A 20,846-nucleotide genomic window follows, 5' to 3' on the forward strand; every position below is an offset into this window, starting at 1 on the left:
AGTACATTCACAGAGCAATTAAAAACTAGAAATCAGTAAAAAGGAGGTAACTTAAAAATGCCCAAATATTTGGAAATTAAATAATACATTTCTTAATAATGTGGGTAAAAGAAGCATCAGGAGATTTAAAAAAAAATGGAATTAAATGGAAATAAAGCTACCACTTACAGTATTTGTGGGATGCATTAAAAATAGTGCTTAAATGGAAATTTATAGCTTTAAATAATTTATATATTATTTATATGTGTGTATACACACATATATACATATATTGAAGATATTCATTATATTATATATGATACAATTATATAATATTCATGAAGGTATTCATTATATAATATTATACCTTAGAAAATGAGGCAAAAAAAAAAAACAAGGCAAAGATCATAATACATTTTAAGTAGAAATCAATGTTATTGAAACTAGAAAAGTGATAGGGAACACCCTTGAAACCAAAATTTAGTCCCTAGAAAAAAAATCACTCAAATTGATAAAATTCTAGCCATGTAAACTAAGAAAAAAATAGAAGACAAAGGACTAAGAGTCTTCACTACTGATTCCATTGACATTAAGAGATAATAAGGTAATACTTTAATCATTATGTTTGTATTTTGATCTCTTAGATGATAAGGATTACTTCATTGAAAGACACAAACTACAAAAATTCACTCAAGGCAAATTAGAGAACTATTAATAAAACTGAAGTAATTGCAAAAAAGTTTTCAAAACTCAAAATACCAGACCTAGATGGTTTCAACAGTGAATTATATCAAAGGTGTAAGGAAGAAATCATATTAACTTTATATAATGTCTTTCAGAAAACAATGAAGGAGGAAACAGTTCCCAGTTCATTTAAGAAACCTGAATTTTTAAATAGATGTTGACAAACTGATTCTAAAGTTTATATGGAAATAGTCCAAATAATACTAAAGAAGATCAAAGTTGTAAGCATCATAGTATCTGATTTCAAGAATTACTATAAAAGAACATTAATCAAGATAATGTAGAATTATGAAAGAAGAGACATAAATAAATGCAACAAAATTGAGTACCCAAAATAGACCCAAATATAGTAGATTGATTGATTTTTGCAAAGGATCAAAAAATGTTTCTGGAACAAATGGGTATCCATATGCAAATAATAAAATAATAATAAAATTTTAAAATTAAATTTAATTTAAAAAAATTTAAAAAAAAGTGAACTTAGTCATGAAGTTTACACCTTACACAAAATTAGCTCAAAATGTAGAGTGGACCTAAATATAAAACTCAAAAAATAAAACTTTACATGGAAATAAAGGAGGAAATATTTTTGACCTTGAGTTTGGTGTTGAGTTTTTAGATATAATACCAAAAACAACCCATGAAAACAAAATATGTTGTATTGGACTTCAAATAATTTTAAAAGCAAACAAACAAAACCTCTGCTTAAAAAGATACTATTAAGATTGAATAGAAAAGCAACCCAGGCTTGAATATTTTGCAAATACAGAAAATATTTTACAGAATAGTTATCTGATAGAAGTTTTCTATCAAAGAACTCTTGAAACTCAACAATAATAAACGACCTTATTTAAAAATGAACTAAATTAAAAAATTAAAAATAAATAAAAATGAACTAAATTGCTGAAACTCACCAAAGTAGATAAAACAAATATGGCAATGTAAGTATACGAAAAGATGCTCAACATCTTTTTTTTCCCCATTAGGGAAATGCAAATTAAAACAATACCGAGATAATACTACAGAGCTATTAGAATGCCTAAAATCCAAACAACTGGTCATATTCAGTGCTGGTAAAAATATGGTACAACAGGAGCTCTCATTTGGTGCCTGAAGAGGCAAATGATAGAGCTTTGGAAGAAAGCTTATCAATCTCATATAAAGCCAAACCTAAATTAACATATGACACAGAAGTCATACCCCAGGTGTTAGCCAACTTACTTAAAAACATATGTCCGTTCAAAAACTTGCATGTGAATGTTTATATCATCTTTATTTATAATCACCAAAACTAGAATCACCAAGATGCTCTAATTGGTGAATGAATGAATGAGTTAAGGTACATCGATACTATGGAATGCTGTTCAACAATCAAAAAGAACAAACTATTATTTCACACAATAATAGGGATGAATTTTAAAGGCAAATTTCTAAGTATAGAATCCAATCTGAGAGGGTGATATCTTGTGTAATTCCATTTATGGCATTTTGGAAGATGCAGAACTAAAAGAGATAGAGAACAGACTAATGGTTGTGAGGAGCTTTGGAAAGGGGAAGCATTACTCTGGTGAGGCACAGGGGATTTTGAGGATGGTGAAATTATTCTGCAATGGTAAATATATGACACTATTTGTTTCTAAAAATTATCACTTTATAGCATGAGTAAAACTTAAAGTTTGTAATTTAAAAACAAATCTACTAGAAGGGTGGGGGATTTCTGGATGGATTTTAGACTTCAGCAAAATATCTAACTGTCCTACAAATATATGACACATCTATACTGAAGGCAGCAGGAAGAAGAAACTGTAATTCTCATGACAAAAGGAGCTATACATAGCACAATAGTCTAGTTAATAAAGTCCTTTCTCATGGGGGGATGTATGAGTTAGCAAATATGAAACTGCGGTGCATAAATACTGGAAATGATCAAATGAATGAATGGATGGTGGATGTTGGGAGCCATATATCTGTATTACGAATATGTGTGGTATATATATATGTGCTCAATATATTTGTGTGAACTAAAAATGTAGAGTTTTATAAATACAGAAAGCAGGGAATTAGTATTAGCCAAATTTCAAAATATGCTTATATCATAGTTCTTTTGAGTTTTACAGTAAGGATGGATCATTTGTTTATAGCATTTCTTTATTTCTTTGCTGCAATTGATGCTCCTTGTCTTGTTTAATAGCTGTAGTGATAGACTTTATGTTGCTATATGCTGAGCGCATTTTGACAGATTCAGCAAGGAAGTTATTTTGCACAAGCTGGTAATTAGGTTTATTGTCAGGCAATACAACAAAATGGATCTTTAACCAAATAATGCAATGCACAGTGTGTTAATTCCAAATGATTTCTTTTGAATGTTAATTTGCTTCTGATTATATTATTATTACCGGTTTGGAGTGTTGAGATTTTTTTTAAAGACAATTTTGAGTAGTTTTAAAATCATGACAAATTTGAAAGGAAAACACAGATTTCCCACATATCCTTTGTCTCACAAATGCACAGCCTTCTGTATTATCAACATCATCCACAAGAGTGGTACATTTGTTATAATTAATGAACCTACATTTTCACATTATAATTACTCAAAGTCTATAATTTACCTTAGGGTTCACTTTTGGTGATGTACATTCTATATATTTGAGTAAATATGTAATGATATGTTTCCATCATTATAGCATCATACAGAGTATTTTCACTGCCCCCAAAACCATTTGTACTCCAACTATTCATTCATGTTGGGTTTTATTTTGTTTTGTTTTACTGACTCTGCAATTTAATACGATTATATTTTATACACCTTAATATAATTTATGAGCCTTAATATGATGATTTCCTAGGAGCTTTTCTTCCGCCTAACTAAAACTAAATTTATTTGCATCATTTTCAATTCCTTCTGGATATGGTCAATACCTGAGGAGTCATGTGGTTCACAGCCAGCAGTATACATATAAAGCAAGAAAGAGAACAAACAGCCTTTGATTGAGAATAAGCAGATTTCATCTCTAAGTCTGTGGTCTGGCTCTTTGGATTCCTGGTTTCTGGATTTCTTCAATTGACAAACATCTATGTTTACTTCTTTTAGTATGTATAATTTAGCTTTATCCTTTATGCTACATGATGGCCCTATGTCATTTCCAATTTTAATGTCTTTCAGAATACAAAATACATTTGTGGATTGGTCTGAAAATTTAGGTCTTAGGCTTGACCTAGAATATGGGACTTTTAGGAGTCCCAACTTCCTGACTTTATAGTAGACTTTCTTGAATTGCAATGATCTATCTAAATTATAGTCTAAAATGGCTACATCACTTCAATTTTGTAAACCAAACTGAAATCACAATATAGAAATTGACCTAGAATTTAATTAGTCTCTAAGAAATTAATGGGGAGCTGAATCAAGTGTTTTACTTGCCCCCTTTCATTTGTTAAACCCTACAGCAATATTTTTATCTGATCTTACTTTGCTTCTAAAATACAGCTACAATGATAATTATGCAGCACAAATTATATGCTTTTTTTGTATTTCATATGCTTGAGAACTTTCCCTATTTTGAGTTATCCTATAGCAATATCTGTCTTAAACTGTGTCTCATAAGACACTAGAATCATGTATCCTTACTTGATTATATTCATTAAATCAAGAAATATTTGTTGTGTTTAAAGATATTAGGAATAAAATAATGAGAAAGAAATACATAATTCATGCCTCACAGATTCTATCAATTGGAAAGACAGATCCTATCAATTGCTATGATAGAAAATTTCAAGGTTGTGGAATCCATTTTTGCACAGTACTTTGAAAAAGCATTACCAAAAATAAGGGTTACATAAAAATGAGGTGCTGTAATCAAACAATAACCTAAATCATAAGCTGCCTTTCAAAAATCAGATTGTAAATGTCAATCCAAATTGAATTTATTAGACAGAATTGGAAGTTCCAGGTAAAAATAAACCTGAACATATATTATCTTTAATTAAAATTTTATTCACTTTTAAAGATTAAAATATTTCCATCAAATCGAATCCCAAGTGAGTCTCAAAACACTCTAGCTTTCCATAGTAACCTATGTTTCACCACCAACGTATGTATGAAAAATACCTGGTCTACTGTAGCTATATTTTAGCTTCTCCAATCTCTTGGAACTAATACACTTCATTGTATTGTTACCTTTTGTGTGAAATAGTGGTTGAGTTTATTTTTCCTGTATGTATGTGTGTGAAACAGTAATTGCATTTATTTAGTGTAAATTTATCAAGGGAATGACTCCCTTTGTACTGCTTTCCTACTCAGCCCGTACCCCTTTTACCAGGGTTCCACAATAAATAGAATTTGTAAATTTTTATATAAGTATACTTATATAAATATATAAACTTATAAATTCCTTAGGCACCAATTACATACTATAGTAAATCATGTGGGATCAACAATAAAAATAATAAACCGGGGTCTTATTTCATAGAACATTGAGCTTCATTTTGATGGGGAGGGTCTCTAAATCAGACCTCATACAAATAATTAAACAAGTAGCTATTTACTTGTAACAAGAGATATGAAAGACAAGTAAAAAAATGCTATCAAAGTGGTAATATGTAAATCAAGAAGTTTCACAGAAATTAATTCGAAGTAAAGGAAATTGAATCTAAGACAAGAAAGGTAAACAGATGTTGAGAGGCACTGATTTGGGTGCAGGCTGTAGGAGGTTTGGATAGAATGGAACAACAGGTGAAGGTAATAATAAAGCCTTGACTATAAAAGGATTGGGTGCTGTCCAGAAACTCAAAGAACTCAAAATTCTTGCAGTGAAAGAGCAAATGAACAGAAAAGTATCTGTAACGATAGATCAGATAAATCTGAACTTTGCAGATTATGCTTAGGGTATTCACCTACTTGAAGAGCACTGTATTTTTAAGGAGTCAATTTACATTCATTGTTTATATTTTCTTAACTTTTCTTGCTTTGTTATTGTTCTTTATTTTAATTTAAATTCAATTAGCCAACATATTCTTTTTTTTTCAAGTAATCTCTATACCCAATGTGGGGCTCAAACTCACCACCTCAAGATCAATAGTCATATGCTTGGGACACCTGGGTGGCTCAGCAGTTGAGTGCCAGCCTTCTGCTCAGGTCGTGATCCCTGGGAGTCTGGGATTGAGTCCTGCATTTGGCTCCTTGTATGGAGCCTGCTTCTCCCTCAGCTTGTGTCTCTGCCTCTCTCTCTGTGTCTCTCATAAATAAATAAATAAATAAATAAATAAATAAATAAATAATCTTAAAAAAAAAGAGTCATATGCTCTATCAACTGAGTCAGCAAGGCACCCCAATTATGTTTTTAAAATGTTAATTTTACTGCTGTCTTAGCAGAGTATTGGAGAGAGACAGGAATAGAACCAGACATCAATTAGAGGGCTTTTAAAATAGTTCAAATAGCTTGTAATAAGAGAAAAAAAGGGGACATTTCAATAGAAATTCACTTAAGTGGGAATGGATTAAGGTGCGTGATGAGACAATGGTTTCTAGAACACTTCCCAGATTTCAACCAGGAGCACTGGATATATAGTGGAGTTCATTACTCACATTAGGAAGACAGAGAGAAATATGCTTGGGGGATGATGCTAAGGGTCTGGTTTCACACATGATATATTTGTGACATTTCTTAGTCACTGAAATGATGATATCAGATAGACAGATGTGCATTCCAGAGCTTAGAAGGGAAGTCAGAATAAAATGTGTGAGTCATCTGCATATTCATGGTGTGTGGAGTTATGGTAGTGGACAGTACCTAAGGAGAGGATACAGAGTAAGAAAGAAAGTGGCCTCATATGGAGTCCCAGGTGATGGAAACTTGACTAATTTTCTGAAGCATTCAAGTTGAGGGAAAGGTGACAATAAAGATGTTAATAGACCAGATAGTTGGGTGAAACTACCTGAAGAGTTTTGTGACTCTGAGATGAAGTAAAACATTTCCAGATAGAATGATAAACTGTGCCAAATGTTACTGAGAAATCCAGATATTTTAAATAAAACAATAACCTCCATTACCCTCATTCACATTTTTATTCCCCCACTATTTCTCCCTAACCTAGTCCATTTTCTAAAACAAAACAGAAACAAAACAAAACATCTCTTGATCATTTTCAGTTCTCATTTTTCTAGGAAGGTTACTCATGCTTCTAAATAATTTGTTTAGACCTTTAGTTTTTGATTCATTAGCTTAAAATATATTCAAATTTCTTAAGAAGTATATCTTTTTCATCATATTACAGAGATAGTTATATTTTAATATGTTTATTTGCCAACTATTGAATTCTTGAGAATACAATTTCTAGGCCTGATTTACTGGAATCATCCTGTAATTTTGCTTGTTTGCTTCCAAAAACATGATGACATCTGGTCCTCGTTTTCAAACGATAATTTATATCAATCTACATTAAGATCTTATTATCCTTTATACTTCTTTAGAACATATATTGGTTTGACCTTCATTTTTCCTATCAATTTTTTCAACTTCTCTTTCACTTGACTTTGTCTTTCAGAAATTAGAATCTTTATTCTGCTTCTATCCATACTTACCATCTGCAAATACACACAGAAGATGTGTTTATTTTGTGTTTTGTACCTATTATTCCAAAGCTTTCAGGAAATAAATTTATATGCTCCATATTTTTTGAACTAAAAAGTTGTCCATTGCAACATGGGCTGTCAGAGTGGGTTTAGATACTGATGCTGGTGGGAAAGTTTGAGTCCAGAGTAAGTGAGCTACTGAAGATGCAGGAGAAGGATAAACACAGGGGTGTTTTTTTTTAATTTTTATTTATTTATGATAGTCACACAGAGAAAGAGAAAGAGAGAGAGAGGCAGAGACACAGGCAGAGGGAGAAGCAGACTCCATGCACCGGGAGCCCGATGTGGGATTCGATCCCGGGTCTCCAGGATCGCGCCCTGGGCCAAAGGCAGGCGCTAAACTGCTGCGCCACCCAGGGTTCCCCACAGAAGTGTTTTGATCAGGAAGGAAATTACATGATGTGGAGCTTCACCAGACAGAATTAGCTTTTTCCTCTGAAGTTTGCAGTCCTCTCCTTTCTTAGGAAATTTTAGTTGCTTGGAGATTTGGAGATTCCGCATATATGTAGCCTTCTAGTATAGTTTAAATGCAGAAGAGTATTGTTAGTAATTTTCCAAATAGCTTGCTTAATGATGATAAGTATTTGCTATATTTAAGTACAATCATTCCTCTTTCATTCTGTCTTGAAGGATATGTTTTGTAACAATGCCAAGGTCCATGACCTATGTAAAAACCGGTATTTACAAACTGAGCATCCTCTGCATATAATTTTAATTTTTTTCTAAGTAAAATGACCCAATTTAAAATTAATTTGCCATTTATAAGCCAAATTACAAAATATTCCCGAGATCACTTAGTTCCAGCAAGACTTTGCACTACATAGAAAATCTTCCACAAACTTTGAGATTCCCTTATGCACTTTTCTTCTAAATCATTTATAAAAATGTTAAATAAGGCATATGCTGGCACTGCTCCCTAAGGAGCATTGCTGTTTACACTTCTTTATTTAGAAAAGTGACTACTTATTCCCAACCTTTCCACTTGTCTCTAAGCTAGTTTTGTATCCATGACAAAACAGTTCCCTAGATCCCATGTTTTTTAAATTTTTAATACATTTTGGTACATAATTTTATCAATGAATTTTTTAAAAAGTCCCAGTAGTTATTATTTTTATTGACATGCTTTTGCACTTTTTTTTATCTCCCTTTAAAAGCCTTTGTGATTTACCTTTTATAGCTCATTTATACATCCTTTTTTATGGGACTCATTCACTATTATACTAATATTTTTTGTTTTCTCTCTTTACTAGACAATCTACTAGTTTTCTTGGAATGTCATTGGAATCTATTATTTAATTTATTTTGGAACATCTTATTCCAGAGGAATGAGAGACCATCACCTTAGTAAGACATAATGTTTTTTTTTTAACTTCTTAGCTATTTCCCTACAGCTCAGACAGGGCTAGACATGTCCAAAGTATTTACAACATTATTTCATGAATTATTCCACATTTTTCATCAGTCCCATGCAAGGTATTTCCTTTTTTGATGTATAATAAAAGTATAAAATCCCCAACCAGAATTATTGGACTGAAACTTCGATTATTTAGCATATCTTTAGCCCCTTATTCACTAGTCAACCCACTTGAGGAGGGGTTGTCAGATAATTTCAGCAGAAATATAGTAGGTCTCACAATATCAAAGCACACAAATACATTTTGTCTTATAATGCATAGTACAAACTTACAGAGTAAGCAAAAAATAGTTGCATGCAATCCATTTCACACAATGTCCTTGATTCTCAAAAACAAAGCTAAACTATTTTTATCACACAGTTAAAAGAAACACACTTGGGTGTTTGATATGCTTCTATTCTCAGAGCTACAGCTGATTGAGGCAGGTTAATACAAAGTTACTGGTCCAATTTACATTGTTTTCATGAATACTCATTTAGTGCATTTATGCTGGATTGAGGGATGTATATTTATATTTCTTATTCCTGATTGCCTCTTTGTCTGATACTCTGACCAAGGGATTACACAACATGGTTCATTACAGGTATTTTGTTCCAGATTCTGATTCCTTTAACCTCTCCTACAAGCTGCATGAGCTGCTTCACTACCTATCTTTTCTACTTTGTGACACCCAAATTTTATGGGAATGGCAATCCATTTATAAAAATGACATGTAACAAGAATATCTAGCCATTTAAAAATTAATAGATTTGGCTCATTAAAAATTAATTAATGAGGTAGAGAGACACTAAGTCAAGAGCCTTGGTCTTAAGAGGATGGGCAAAGCAGTTGGGACAAACTTGCTTTCAGTCGGCTCTGCAGAATGGTGTTCCTCAAATGACTGCAAACAAGCCAAACACTAGTTACCAACATGGAAGTTAATTCAGACTTATCTGTCTTACAAGTAATGAAAACCTTTCCCAGATTCTGGTTGCAGTTTGGCTTCTACTATTGAGAGTCAGTTAAAGGTTACGTATGTTTTTGAGTCTAAGGATTTTAAGGATATTTTGGGATACTGAAAAATCATATTGAGCCAGAAAACTGAATGTGTGATTTTTGACATAGAACTTGAAGAACACCTAAAATTTCAACCAGGCAGATGGAAGGCGAGTGAGGACATCTGAGGTAAAGAAAGCAGAGTGTGCAGAGGAGCACAAAACAAGTAGTGTTAGGAAGAAAATAGATGGTTCAGTTTGACTGCAATGTAGACTATATACGGAGCGTTAATGGGAGGTCAGGATAAAAATGTCGCCGCCATTTAAAAAGTACATTGTGAAGATTGGGAGTGTGTGTGTAAGTGGTGGCAATGGGAAGCCATTAAAAGTTTTGAGAGCTGGAGTGATGGTCAGAGGTGGTCATTGAAGTCCAAATCTGATTACTGTATATTATGACAGTTGGACCACAGAGATTCTGGAGGCAGGTCATTCATATCAAATATCGGCCTTACTAAGAGGTTATGAAATATAGAAAAAGGATAATGTTTTGGAGAAAAAAATAGTCAATTGACATTTTATTTCCTGTAAATCTTTTTACCCAGTAGGTTTCCACCTATTGAATATATGCCATGTATTGCTTCCGAGGGCAGACAGGTACCGTTTAGTTAGAACAAAGAAGTCATTGCTTAACTTTGGCTTTCAAATCATAAACATTTTTCAGATACGGTTTAGAGCTTTTGGTACTTTTGTTCATTTTCTCTGAGAATTGATTGGGCAGTTAAGTTGCCATAAATAATTTGGGTGTGCATGCTCATCAGATTTCCTAAGGGTGTGTGTCTATAAGACATACTTTAGCAATTGCAGCCCTATGTATCTTTTAAAGAAGGCTGTGATATTTCTTTTGTTTTTCTATTCCAAATCTGACATTTTCTTTCAAAGGAAGTTTGTATTGGCTCACTCTCACCTTGTTATTTAGAAACAGAGCTTCTGAGAACTACACTCCCCAGAGGGTGATAGATCAATGTGGGAGCTCACATTTGTTTGAATGTATGTCAGGTAATCATAGTACAGCCCCTGACTATTGACTGAGCAAAGAGAAAATGAAAAATTCTGGTATTTTCCATTGGAATCACAAATTCTAAGGATATTTCTGCAATAAAATGAAAAGGTGAGTTTTTCTGCTTATGTTCAAAAAACAACTTGCTAATCCATAACTCATATAAATAAATCGTGGTTTGTATAATCATTATACCTGAAAGGCTTTATTTAACATTGCACTACTTTATTTCTGTATTGCAATTTTCCCATGGGTAGCTAAAATTACTATTTAATATTGCTCATTTCTATGCTGCCAACATCTCTAAATATGCATTACTTAAATATTTTGATATATACTAACGCTATTGCTTTCATGTTTATATATATCCCAAAATGGAAACCTAAAATGACTAATAATAGACCATAAAAAACAGAGCAAAGTTATAAGACATGAGATTTTGTACTCTTTCTGATTCCCAAGGCCAATTGTAAAGGCTCAATTATCAGTCAGTTGGTTTCCCTTTGATATGAAATAATTATTAATAATAGGTACAACTGGGTGGTTCAGTGGTTGAGCATCTGCCTTTGGCTCAGGGTATGATCCAGGGTCTGGGGACTGAGTCCCCCATCTGGCTTCCTGCGAGGAGCCCGCTTTTCCCTCATGCTATGTCTCTGTTTCTCTCTCTGTGTCTCTCATGAATAGATAAATAAAATCTTTTAAACAAATATTTAACTAAGACTTAAATAATGCTTTGGACCTTTGCAAATGTTTTCATATGAAGTATAATATTTTCATGATATCCCTTCACAGACAGTATCCTTTGTTCATTTTCCCCTTGGTTCCTTGAACCTCAGTGGGATTAAGTTACTTTTCCATGATGACACTTAGAAACAACCAACAGGTTTCCTTCTCTGGAACAGGTTTTCTTCTCTGCTAGCTGTGCCTGCACTCTTTCCCTAATAATACCTCTATGTTGCCTCTCTCCATCCCTCACCCCACTAGCATCACTAGTTCCCGTTTCTGAGCTTCTCTCCAATCAGCTGGACCATGATCACATCTCCTAGGCACAAGATCACATGTCCTGGGCACAAATGGGCCGATACATAGGCAAGTAAAGAGGAAATATCTCATAGCACTATTTTTTTAGCAAGTCAGTAGCATCATCTTTGTGGATGGCCTCCCGCTTGCGTATTTGTTTCATGAGTGAAAGCATCTCTAGAGCTTTTATGCAAAATGAAAGCATCATTATGAACACCAATTTAAATCAGAGTAGGCAGCGTAAATCTGTAAAAGACCAAAAGAAATTAATCACCTGTGGCAACTGTCATTTGAAGTTATCCTTCCCTCATTCCACCCCAGCTCATCCACATAAACACAAAGAGAGATCATATTGTTTACTGGTATCAAACTGCAGAATTTGGCTTGCCTCAGGCATTGCTCTAGCCCAGAATCCGAGCCGCCACAAATATCAATTTGGAATGCAGCTTCAGCTCTAGTGGAAAAGCTGTCACAGGCAAGTCTAAAATACTGAGAGTGCTGAGCTACTGACATTGCTAAAGATGATCATGAAGACATTTATCCAGCCTCTCCTACCTCCCCTTCGCCCAGCCCTTCAGAAGCTTATGTCAAGTGTGACAGGCTAGGTGATGAATGGGTAGAAAGTTGACAGGTGACGACAGGCGGCTGAGTAAGTGAAATCCTCTATCGTTAATTCTTGTGATTTTACCTTTCTGACACAATGAACTGATATTAGAATGTGTGACTAAATAAACCACACTGAGAAAAGTCATTCACTAAAACATAGAGTCCAGAACAGAAAGCCATGTTCTCTGTTTGGTCAGGCTGCTTGATTGCTGGACCTTTGGAATACACTACACAATCAAGTATACAGTCTTTAGACTTAAGTGGGATGATTAGCTGTGCTGTTTTTCCCAGGAATATGTATCTGGCATACTTAGCTTAAAGTCATGAGTCAGAAAAATCCCATTTCTCATAAATCTCTTCTAGACTAGACTAAAACAGAAATCAGCTCATTGGAATTTTGATTAATGAGAAAAGGAGAAAGGTTTCAGGGTGAGTGCTTTGTTCTATTGATGTCCATGAAATGTTGGTGACTGCCTGACACATCCCAGTCCAAAGCAATTGAAAATCATTTTAACTTTGCTTTGTTTTGAGAGGCTTAGGGGTTATTGAATTGAGAGAAATTGGACTGAAACAAGTAATTTTTTTGACACAGGCCACTAAACAGCTCGGAGACCAAGAGCCTTAAGGCGCCAAGCAGGTCATTTAGTATAGAGTAGTGCCTTTCTCAGGGGGTGCTTTTTTATATAAGTATCCTGAGAAACAGAGGTCTTAGTGATCTTCCAAATTTCTTTATGTCTTTATACTTGCAATTAGCAATTAATAAGGCTTTTTGCCTATACCTCTATCACAATTGGGATCAGTATGGACAGAGGAGAGGATAAAGTTGTAACCCTCATTGAAGTAGGGAAAAAAACTTATAGTTCAAGTTCACCAACATAAATTTCTATTGTAGATAAAGTATCATACTCTTTGAGGACCCAAAGGAATTACGTTTGCCAGGATTTTTAAATATAGTAGTACTGGGGTAGAGACTAAAAACAATTCTTACATTTCTTTTCTACTTTTTAAATAGTTTTATGACTACAGTGTTTTATTTTATGCATTCTTTTATTTGAAAATTCTCATTCTATTGAAAAATATATTTCCATTGCTAAAATAAAAGTGCCCTAATAAAACCAATTTTCAACTCTTTCCTCTTTTTCCTGAAAAAATAGTATCATATTATGATACTATGACTTGCTTGCTGATTCCTTCTTGATTTAGAACATTTTATTTTTTATAATACCTTAAATAATATATTGCAATTAAATTCATAAGCTATATATGTTATATTTCCTATTTTGGAGGCTCCTATAATGCTCCTTCTTGAAAAGTATATTTTGCAATATCTTTAGTCCTTATAGATTTATACCCTTTTTTAGTTAAAAACTTTAATGTCAGTTATCTGTTTTTCTTATATTTATGTACCATCTTCTTGGAAAAACTATGTTTTTATTATACATGCTCAAATAATTATTAATACTATATATTACAGTATATGTTATGATGGTAAGATATTTTATATATAGCTTTACAAACAAATTCAATTGTAATCACTGGATTTTTGTTACTATTTTTTTTCTTTTATACCTAAACTACTCTTATGCTTATTTTAAACTTTATCTTTCTAAATTTTATTATTGCCAAATCCTCATTGTCCTACAACTGAGGCAAAGTAGAATTTAAAGCATTATTCCCAATTTATGCTTTTGTGTATCTTAGAGGAATTTTATGATTCTCTTTATTCTAGGGTCAAATCCTTACCCATGATGTCATAAACAGGTTCTAGATCTTTGAGTTTGGCCCAGAAAATTAATGACTCAGAACCTCAAGTTTCTTCTGGAAAATTAACTTAATTATCAATAGTGAGTCTTAAATAACATGAAATGTACCCAGTGCTTAAGAAATAGCATAGCAAGCCCTCACTAATGAGAAATTATTACTTTTCTTCTAGATTCTAGGAATGACTTACAGATTATAAAATGAATTGTCTCCTTTCAACTTAGTTTAAACAGTTTTATTGTGAACCAATTTTGTTTGGGGCATTCTGCACGCCACTGGTGATAGTAAAGAGAATCAAGAACTGTTTCTACTTTCAAGGAAATCTCAGACTATAAAAGAGAAAGAACACATTCTAATGGATAATAGCTCAATATGATTTGTATTTTATAAAAGCATGTAGCATACAGAAGTTTATAGGAGAAGGAGTGATTCACCACTTTGGGGGAGGGCAAAGTTGTAATAACAAGCTACTTACAATGAGCAAATTTGTCATAAGCAAGTTTGAGAGGAGTGAATATTGTTTACTGGCTATCAAGGTGTGAAGAGGGGAAAAATTGCAGGTGAAGTAACATCATATAGATAGCATATGTATAAAGCCATATAGTATGAAGATTTTATATGTAATAGCATCACAAATATTACAATAAAACTTAGTCAAATGTGTTGTATATATTTTAAATATTAACAAATAAATTTATTTGGTTTATCATGCATTTATGTAAGCCTTTTTAGCATAGATATATACATCCTGACAGTAAAAAATGTAAAATTCACAAAGATTATGAAGTATAAAATTAAGGTCACCTATCACCACCAAAATATTGATATCTATTAAGAATTTTTCAGGAAGCCTTCTACAAGTACAGATATCCTGTATCAGGATTCACCCACTAGGAGTTTGAGGAAAATTGTTCTTGGTTTTGTATGGGCAATATGGTAGTTTAAAATTTTAAAACTAAATTTGAATTCATTTAAGTGTGAAATTCATCCTACATCCTACCACTACTTCTTACTCTTTACTTAGCTACAGATATTACTAACACTTGCCTGGTCTTTGAAAGATATCTGTGGGGATCCCTGGGTGGCGCAGCGGTTTGGCGCCTGCCTTTGGCTCAGGGCGCGATCCTGGAGACCCAGGATCGAATCCCATATCGCGCTCCCGGTGCATGGAGCCTGCTTCTCCCTCTGCCTATGTCTCTGCCTCTCTCTCTCTCTGTGTGTGACTATCATAAATAAATAAATTTTAAAAAATTTAATTAAAAAAATGAAAGATATCTGTGGAATTATGATCCTTGAAGCAAACATGCAAAATTAGAATGTGAGCAGGTATGAATGTGTGTATGTGTGTGTGTTGCATGTGTGTGTTTTATGTAAAGAATTGTGTTATGGGGATCCCTGGGTGGCGCAGCGGTTTGGCGCCTGCCTTTGGCCCAGGGCGCGATCCTGGAGACCCGGGATCGAGTCCCACGTCGGGCTCCCGGTGCATGGAGCCTGCTTCTCCCTCTGCCTGTGTCTCTGCCTCTCTCTCTCTCTCTCTGTGACTATCATAAATAAATAAAAATTAAAAAAAATAAAATAAAAATATTTAAAAAAAAAAGAATTGTGTTATGTTTCTGTATTCCACTTTGCTGCTTTTTAATATTATTTAATGAATATTTTTCATATCAGTAGATATAAATTTACATCATGCTTTTAAAATAATTATACAGTATCCCTTTTTAAGGGTATAACATTATTCATTTAACTGGTCCCTGACTAATAAGCATTGTTTTCTTTTATCTTGTTATTTCAACAATTTTGGAAGCAAGAGTCTGTATATATAAATTCAGGCATTTCTACAAATGTATCTATACATAAATGTATAGAAAGAGATTTAATTGGAAGTATTTGGGATATTAACCATTTGCCCTTTCAATGTGTTTTAACAAATGGTAAAGAGAAACACAGAGGAAAAGGAAAATATAAAGAAAGCATTTATTAATGATGAGAAATGTGCCAAATTCCATACATTAGGGGTTCTTTGGGAAGCTATAGTGAAACAGACAGCTGGACTCTGAAGCCAAATAGTCATCTCTCTCTACCCATTACTGTCTAGACTTCATACCACTCCATGAGAGAGTTTGGCCCTGCCAATCAGGACAAACAAGTAGCCAGATGCATGATTGCACATATCCCACCTGCCTTTTGACTCTGGCTCTAGGTGATGACCATATTTAAAGAGGAGATTTGAGTAAGCCAAGCTAGGCCTGCTGACAGACCAGGAAATAGGCAGGCACTGGGTGAGATCTAGTCGAATATGCTTCTAAGGGGAAATATCTTATCCACTAATGGTGAAATCACATTTTTCTTTTTTATTTGGATAGTAATCAATGATTGCTTTCAAAAAGCTTATAGCAATTTAGGGTCAACTAAAAATCCTCAGCAATAGTTGGTATTATTTAATATTTACCATTCTAATGGGCAAAGGAGACTTCCCTAATTGTTTAGAATTGTACCACTTTAAATATGAATAAAGTTGAGGAGGATTTTTTCTGTAAATTTATTGACCACTTATATTTTTTACCTCTAAACTTTTATATACATAAGTACTCATTTTTAGGGAGTATATTAAAGCAGCCATAAAAAAAGTGACATCTTGCCATTTGCAACAATTTGGATGGACCTAGAGGGTATCCTGCTAAGTAAGTCAAACAAAAACAAATATCATATGATTTCACTTACATGTGGAAAAACTAAAAACAAACAAGTAACCAAACCAAACAACAACAGCCACCACCACCCAAAATCAGGTTTATGAATTTAGAGAACTGATGATTGCCAGGGGTGAGGGGTAGGGGAATGGGCAAAATGGATGAAGGAGAATTGGATACACAAGATTCCAATTACGGAATGAATGAGTTATGGGAATAAAAAGTACAAAATAGGGAATACAGTCAATGATGCTGTAGCAGCGTTTCCAGTGACAGATAGTACATACACTTGGGGTGAGCCCAATATAACGTATAGGCTTGTTAAATCACTATATTGTATACTCGAAACTAGTGCAACATAGTGTGTCAACTATACTCGAATGAAAAAGAATAAGTAAGTGGGTCATCACACACATAAAACACAGACTAGACAGATAATTGTATTAGATCTTTAGTTTTCCTAGGAAACACTGACCAAAATGAAATGTCACTAAATATGCTATAGTGATAGGAATATTGGATAAAAATGTCACATACTCTTTAGTTCATTGATATTGAGTAAAATCTTCAGATCTTTCTATATCTTTCAGTAAAATTGAATTTCATAAATATGGGTGTTTGGAAAAAAGGAATGAAATGGAGAAAGCTTCAAAAAATGTGTGCTCCATTTCAAATGCTACTTATTATAAGGAAAACTATATTGTTTTCTGGCTACTCCATTTTACCAATGCTGTGATGAATAATCCAAAAATATTCATCTTTATTAGACACTAAATTCCCATATAAACTTGGAGACCCTTCTTTTTAAAAAATATTAATTGACTTTTCTGGTTATTTTTCTGCCTATACCATGCTCTTTATAATACTGTAACTTTATGCTTTATTTTATTACTGGTAATATCTTTTTGTTTTGGTTTTCCTCAGATCTTTATTTTTCCAGGTGAACTATCAGAATCATTTCTAAAGACAGTTGATAATAATTAAAGAAATTAAAGCTCATTAACATTTTCACAGCACTGAAACTTCATATCCCAAAAAAGGTTATTTGTGTTTTTTAAGGAAATCTTGTACATGTTTATCATTTTAAAAAAAAAATGTAGGTTCTGTTACATTATTGTTTTCAGTATATTTCACAAAGAATAATAGAAGAAATGTGCTTCTATTTGCCCAATTTTGACTAAATTTGCAGTATCAATTTTTAACTATGTGTTCCTGAGCTTAGTTCTTGTCTCTCTCATGGTTGTATATGTTTTAAACACTAGTTTAGGCTTCAGTTTTTTGTTGGTGGTGGAATGACTTAAATTATCTTCTACGACTGGTTCTAGGTTACTTTTCCTTTATGCATCAGACCTCTAGAGATGTCACAGTGGAAACCCCATGAACTTCCTTGAAATATTCAAATAGCTCATTATATTTCTTTATTCTGCATTCATTTAGAATGGATATCTTAGTCGTATTTTTACATTTTAGTCTCTATCTGCTGACAAAACGTTACATGAAATATTCAGGGTTACATTTAATATGTAAGTACTTTTCCAGAACTAATATGAAAGTACTCTTCCCGAACTCTAGGTAAGAAGATGGCTAATGAGCCATCCTACCTTTTTCCTTTCATATTATATGATTTTACAATAAACTCCATTTCATTATCTTGTTCTTTCTATAAAATAACCTCTCCTGAGCTCATCCAGCAGTAAAAACAGGTCACTTGGGAAACAATTTGGGTGTCATATACTTTTAGAGACAATTATCTAAACTCCAAGGAGAAAAGTAATGTAGTTTGACATATAAGATGAAGTTGGTACTATAGTGCATGGAAACAATAGCATTATCTAGTTTGGAGCCCAAAGCATCTTCTGCACAAAGAATGCACACAGGGCTGGTAGCTATGCAACATCTCCAAGACTGTAGAAAAGTACACCACCGTCTTTTCTGAGGGGATTTGTGTAGTCAGCATGTACTGTCAGGTCATAAGCCAATCATGAGAGAGAAGGGAAGAAAAGCAGCCTCTGGAAAGGATAATGAAGATCTTTTACAGCTGGGTTAGCAAACAGGCCAACATTAGTGATGAAGCAAGCACGCTACTTGCAGAGTAGCATACATATACTGTGTATCATAAACACATACACACAATTGTAGTTATCCAGTGGACTGGACTTCTTAAGCATTTAAAATTGTATACTGTTAAGATAACATTGACCACAAACCTTTAATAATCTGTTTTGTTTTGTATTCCAACAGGGCTTTGAGGCTATCCATTTTAGCCTGTTTCATGTTTTGAGATTATCTTTTAAAAGTTTTATCTTTTGCAATTTGCCATGATCTCCTTGAGAACATAGACCTGTATAATTTCAGCACTTAGTGAGAGTCTGAAGTTGTAAAGCTCTAGCATTTTTCAATTCTTCATTGGTGAGCTTTTAATGTCATTGGAAAATATTTCTTGGGACATGTTAGACTTTGAGTCGTAGTGATTTGCTAGCTACCTTAAAGCTAATTTATGCTGGATTTATTCTTGTAATGATTCTTAAAAGTGTGGAAAATGGAATCAGTCAGCTACACATTAGCAGGAGATCTTTTATTGAGAAAAGTCCTCTTCTTAAGGGAATAGCTTGAGCTGCAAATATCCTGTACACTGGAAGATACCATGACACCTCATAGGCAGAGTTGCCCTTCTTAGATGTATGTAAAATTTATATACTTTCTAGGTATTAGAGATTTGGAAACTTAACTGTAATATTATTCTTTGCAGAAAATCCCCTTCACACTATGAATAACTTTCTGTTCTTTTTTGAACTCAATTGTGAAATTAAACACATACTAATTTTGTACTCTACTATGCTTCCAGATGAAGTTGAACAAAAAAATATCAAAACTGATCACTAAACTGATGACTTTAGATGAGTGTAATTTTATGTAAATTCTAAAAGATTTGGTAATTAAGAATGAGTTTGATTTTAACTACATTCTTCATTTGCTCTTAATTGTTATAACAATTTAATTCCAAAAATGATAAAATGGCATCTTTCCCTGATACACCTGCAAGTTTTTAAAAATTTGTTCAAACTTTAGGTCAATTAAGAAATAAAGGGGGGAATACCAGACAAAAATCATGATGTATTTGAAGATTACATTTTCTGGCTCTAAAACACTGAGTTTATTTATTCCTGTAAAGTTATATCAATATCAAATTGATCTATTTAAATGTCTGATCTTGTATCAAATAAGAAAATTGCCCCCTCAAAGTAGGAAAAAATGTGGAGTCATATTATTTTCAATTTATAAAATATCTCAGTTGCCTATAGCAGATATTTATTATCGTAACAATTCCTATTAATATTAAAAATTTAAAGTGCTTTTTCAAACATCTCCTTTGATTCTGAAATCATATATCACTGCAAGAAAGGTTTATTACCTCCATGTTAGAAATGAGGTAATTAAAACACCAAGAGTCAAGCTAATCAAGGAACCAGGGTTATTATATCAATTGATAATACAATCCCCTTTTTCTACTGCTTTCTCCACTGCTTTCTCCATGTAATCTGCATGACATTTGAAATGTTAATTAAACTTTAAAATCTGCCAGACATATAAACAAATAAATATATATCCCACATTAGGAAGATACAATAGTTCATTTAAAAAGTAATAGATTGGGGTGCCTGGGTGGCTCAGCGGTTTGGGGCCTGTCTGGCCCAGGGCGTGATCTTGGAGACCCAGGGTCAAGTCCGGAGTCGGGCTCCCTGCATGGAGCCTGCTTCTCCCTCTGCCTATGTCTCTGCCCCTCTCTGTGTCTCTCATGAATAAATAAATAAAATCTTAAAAAAATAAAAAAATAAAATGTAATAGATTTTTGTAACAACTCTTATTAAATTATTTGAGACTAAGACCTAACATTAGACCATGAAGAAAGAATTGTGGAAGATGTTAAAAAAAGTATAAACAATAACAACTGTGCTAACTAGGGCTGTT

The sequence above is a fragment of the Nyctereutes procyonoides genome, unplaced genomic scaffold (genome assembly GCF_905146905.1).
Source record: "Nyctereutes procyonoides isolate TBG_1078 unplaced genomic scaffold, NYPRO_anot_genome, whole genome shotgun sequence".
Classification (NCBI taxonomy): domain Eukaryota; kingdom Metazoa; phylum Chordata; class Mammalia; order Carnivora; family Canidae; genus Nyctereutes; species Nyctereutes procyonoides.